Raw genomic sequence first — 5293 nt, forward strand, 5'->3', positions numbered from 1 at the left:
AGATACTTCTAGTCAATCTGGACATCAACCCTTTAATCTAAAAAGGAAGATCTCTCAAGAGAATGTCACTTGTCCGTGTCCAACCTCGACACTCCTCAAACATTCTCGGAAACATGTGTCCCTTAAAAACTGTCCCAACATGGAGATACTTTTGGTTAATCAGGAAATCATCCTTTTAATCTAGGAAGCAAGATCTGTCATAACTCATAAGAATGTCACATGTTCGTGTCCAACCTCGACACTCCTCAAACTCTCTCAGAAACGTGTTCGATACTTTCTTTTGTCCATTATTCGACAATTACAATCTTCATTCGAATACGTGTCTGGCAATCTATCTGCTACGTGTCTCACAATTCATTGGTTTCGTTGACTAAGAACCATAGTTATCAAATGCGCACCAAGGCACGTGACTAACGCTTCAAGAAGGTTGGGCCGGGCAACACGCATAGGTGTAGGTTAGGCACAGAGGCTCATACATTGATTGACGGCGAAAGGCACAACAATGGTGCACCTTTAAAACCCGAAATGAGTAACCTCCATAATTAACATCTTTGGAGTTCACAGAACCAGCCAACCTACCCTAAACTGACAACTCACGTAGTACACAAATGGTCAAATGAAAGATACACAGCACTGGCTTCATGATGGTCAGTATACACCATCAAATACTAATGCATAATGTAGAAATCATCACTGTGCATGTAATTAATATACAAATGTCTCAAAGAATCAATTTTTATCCGTTCAAAACACAATATGCAGCCAAAAGAACAATGAGACACAACTGTCGAAAAAGCGATCAATTGCCAAAACGAAATCTAAAACACGACCAAGCCTCCAAAATAACTCCACCACTTTCAACACAAACCAGAAAAGAAGTGAAAGACCACCAAAATCAAGGGGAATATCAGTTTAGTATGTCCATTATCCAGTCAGCCTTCTTCTTCTCCGTTCTTCCCTTGTATCAAAATGAAAGTATGTTGTAAAAAAACCCAACAAACAAAATTCTCTTCAACACCGACATGCAAGACACCATAAGCTTTGTAATTCATTGGCAGCACCCTGCACTCCTAGATAACAAAAGAAACACTTACACAATCTCAATAAGCCACAGGGAAAAACTCTAACCAACAAACGCAAGAAAGTGATCCCACAACTCTATGAAGACATAAATCAACCTCCCAAAATTACATACACATCTCAGCTACATTGCCCACCCAAATCTAGATCCCTGAAAACATATATTTCATCTGAATCATCCCTTATTTTTAATAGACAAGAACTGTCTTTATGTAATTGCACCGCAATTTTTTCTTAGCATTTGCTCTATGGGTGGTACAACGAGATTACATTATTTACGGAATTTCGAGAAACCATTTTGCTTTGGCCTTTAATCTTATTAAGATCTCCACACAAATGGGGAAAGGTGGCATATGCATGAAAACTACAATAGCACACGTGATTTTAAAACAATATGCCGTTCGCTACGTGAACAGTTGTACCTCACCTAAAGTAATTGTACTCTAAAAAGCACGAACATAGGTAGGAGGTACGGTTATGATATGATATGCATACATCAACAGGTTAAGCGATACGTTTAATATTAAAAGTAAGGCAAAAGCATTTCTAATCCCTTCCTATTCTTCATTTTTTAGCCAATAGATAAACAAAACAAAAAGATAACTACAAAAACAAAACTTGTAACGTGAAAGAAAGTAAGAATATGCAATACCTTCTTATTCTTCATCTTTAAGCACTTTAAACATGATAGGCTAAGCAACCGCTCTACCTCGCTCACGTGAAAAGGATGATATATACGAATCGGTAACTCGATATACCTGAAATGACCTAAAAGGTAACAATAACAAAACTTTAGCACTCCTCCACATAACCACAGGCGGAAAGCATGTGAATACATCTCTTTCGAACTTTTCAGCGTAATCACCAATAAAGGCCAACAAAAAACGTGAAAGTCTTAATGCTATGAACAGATTCATTTCATTATGCATGTAAGTCTTTAGATTCTATGAACACATTCGTTTCATTATGCATACATAAGCCTTGATGCTTTAAGACCCCATTATTTGTCAAGGGTAAGTTTTTTCCCCTCATTTCTTAAATGTGTTCATGCTTTTCAAGCCAAAAGAGAAATCTTGATGTGAAGTGTTAACTTGTCTGAAAGGAATAGAAAAATGAAATTCATCCGACTATGAAGCAGCTTAAACTACTTTTAGCTCTATTTCCCCCGAGTTCATGTAATTTTGTTTTGCTTATACGTGTCAGGTCCTTGGTTTGAGCTCTTATAATCTTATTGAAGGTATGCTCTAAAAGAGATGTAAAAAAGCCCCTCATCAACAACTCGGGAGGGACCATAACAGGAACAAATTTTGGTTTGGCAACTCGCAAGGAAATTGTAAACCCATACACTCTTTAGCATCATTTGTCCAGAAAGCGTCAGCGGAGTTAGTTAATTAAGCCATGCCATATAAGAGCTTTTAGTTAATCAAGCCATGCCACATATGAGCTTTTGTTTCCTTTGTTCCAAAAAGTAATTCTTCGCCTTGTTTCTAACTATGAAGCAGCTACAAGAATTGAATAAATCTGTGTTTGGCTCTACTTCAGAACCAAATCTCCTAAAGTTAGCATTTGATCGATGGTCGTATTTACATAAACTTCTGAACAACTTCATGTGAGATCATATGAGAAATGAAATTTCCTTAGACTCGGAAAAAGTTTTTAATAATCAGACTTGGCTTACATCAACCATGAAGGATCTCGTGTCAACCTTACTAATTCGAAACTTATGTGTTTTTTTTGCCAATTTTGAATGGATTTTTGGTAATATTCCTTATCTCTTGTGTGTGTGCGCGCTCGCGTTAGTGGGCATCATCCAACAATGACTTCCCTACAAACCATGCTAGTCAGATTACAAATTCATTCCTTGGTTTGCCACTTGGATCTGGAAGATGTGAGCACGTTATTATGCGTCATCCAACAACGACTTCCCTACAAATCATGCTAGTCAAATTACAAATTCATTCCTTGGTTTGCCATTTGAATCTGGAAGATGTGAATCATCATGTGATGCTAGAGAACCTGGAAAATGTGAAGGCATTAAGTTTTCACATTTTTTTCTTGTTTGTTGCTGGTAATTATGCTTGCTTTCAGCCCGTTATTTTGTTGAGACTGCCAAAGTTTCATTACTCTTTCCTTTCAGGTCATTTTGGGTATATCGAGTCATCGATTCCTATATATGTCATCCTTCTCACGTGAGCGAGCTAAAGTGGCTGCCTAATCTTTCGTGTCTAAACTGCCTTTCATCCTACAGGTTTTTTCACATCATCCAACAATGACTTCTCTTTAAGCCATGCTAGTCAGGTTACAAATCTATTCCTTGGCTTGCCCCGTTACATTTTTAGCCCAGGTGAAAGAAAAGGTCGTAAAATGTGAACGTATTAAGTTTTCACGTTTTTTGTTGTTCGTTACTGTTAATTACATCGAAAACTCTGAACGAAATGTATTTGCCTGCTCTCAACCTATGTTTTCGTGGAACACTACGAAAGTTTTATTATTGTTTCCTTTCACGTCATTTCAAGTATATCGAGTTACCGATTCCTCTATATCATCATTCCCAAGTGAGTGAGCTAAAGCAGCTACTTGGCCTATCATGCTTAGAGGGCCTAAAGATGAAGAATAAGAAGGGCCTTTTTAATCCTTGAATAGTTTTCCCTATTTTGTGTCAAAGACGATGCCACGACGACACCATTTTCTTGCACTTATCTTTTTAATTCTTGACCAAAAATGAAAGGGCAGAGCTTTCCCTATTTTATTGTTACCTTTCAAGTTATTTCAAGCATATCGAGTTACCGATTCCTATATATCATCCTTCCCAAGTGAGCGAGCTAAAGTGGCTACTTAGTCTATCATGCTTAGAGTGCTTAAAGATGAAGAATAAGAAGGGCCTGGACATTCTGAGTTTCTTTCAGCCTAAAGGTTTTGTTTTTGCACTTATCTTTTTAATATTGTGCCTAGAGCCTAAAGGTTTTGTTTTTGCACTTATCTTTTTAATCCTTGAATAAAAACGAAAGGGTGGAGCTTTCCATATTTTGTGCCAGAGATGATGCCACCACGACACCATATTCTTGCACTTATGTTTTTAATTCTTGACCAAACACGAAAGGGCAGAGCTTTCCCTATTCTGCGACAGAGACAGTGCTTGAATCTACAGAATCATTACAAATTATTGACATCATAGAGCACAGAAATCACGAAATTGGTCCTCACACGTCTCTCATTTTTTGGGGAAACAGATTTCAGCCTTAAAACATGAAGACAATTTCATAGGGAGCAAAAAATCTACAACCAATTAGTCGATGGTTTTAAACGATTTTAGCGGCAATAGAATAAGCGAAGAATGTACTTTAAATATCATCAAGGATTTTAAACCAAATTCACAATGCAAGAATGATAAATCGTCCAAGAAAGAAACCCCTGTAACCTGTCCCAAATCTATTGTGTATATACATGCATATTTACACAAAAATATGCAAATATAATCAACTAGAAAGAGGGAGAAAATGTATACTTGCAAAAGTGATGAAGTTTAGAGGCGGTGGTGATGATTGGAAGTGGCAGTGGCGATCGGTGGACAAATCGGCAGTCGATGGTACGTGAAGTTCTGAAACCGAAACTGGAGAGAGAGAGAGAGAGAGAGAGAGAGAGAGAGAGAGAGAGAGAGAGAGAGAGAGAGAGAGAGAGAGAGAGAGATTTGACTACGAGCAAGACGATCGATCAACGGGAGCAAGACGAATCGATCGATGATACCATCATTGTCGACGTCTTTCACAAGTTCAGCAAGAGAGAGAGAGAGAGAGAGAGAGAGAGAGAGAGAGAGAGCCATAGTTTAGGGTTTTTGTTTCTGTTGGTCTCGATTGTGGAACGATGATGGCGAAATGTAGTTTACCAGCAATCATAAGTAGAGATAACGAATCAAAAAGAAGAAGAAGACGAAGAAGAAGAAGAACAACAACAGATCACCCCCGCCGGCTCCACTTCTCCTCCAGCAGCTGATTGGGCATCATCTGCTTTGAGACGCCTGCTTGGCCGTCCGTCGCAGAGATGGTGGTGGCCGGATGAATGAAAACCCAAAATGGGAAGAGAGGAAGACTTCAACAAGTGAATTGGAAGAGCATTAATGATCAAAAAAAAAATTGGAAGAGCATTATCTTTTGTATGTGCAAGTAGCATGGTTGTATAAAAAAAGGGAAAAAATGAATTCCAAGGGACAAACCGC

General features: G+C 38.3%; 1 long non-coding RNA gene across 2 annotated transcripts; it reads right to left on the minus strand.

Annotated features, from left to right (window-relative positions):
• Positions 1-694: 694 nt before the first annotated feature.
• LOC131314935 (uncharacterized) lies at positions 695-4847 on the minus strand. Of its 2 annotated transcripts, XR_009196538.1 has the most exons (3): positions 4586-4847; positions 1733-1848; positions 695-1070 (listed from the first exon to the last, which is right to left on the minus strand). It is a non-coding gene; the product is annotated as an uncharacterized LOC131314935 (long non-coding RNA). The 2 variants fall into 2 exon arrangements; XR_009196537.1 differs by lacking the exon at positions 4586-4847 and having other exon boundaries at positions 1733-2766.
• Between the last annotated feature and the right edge of the window lie 446 nt (positions 4848-5293).

This window comes from Rhododendron vialii, chromosome 13a (genome assembly GCF_030253575.1).
Source record: "Rhododendron vialii isolate Sample 1 chromosome 13a, ASM3025357v1".
Classification (NCBI taxonomy): Eukaryota; Viridiplantae; Streptophyta; class Magnoliopsida; order Ericales; family Ericaceae; genus Rhododendron; species Rhododendron vialii.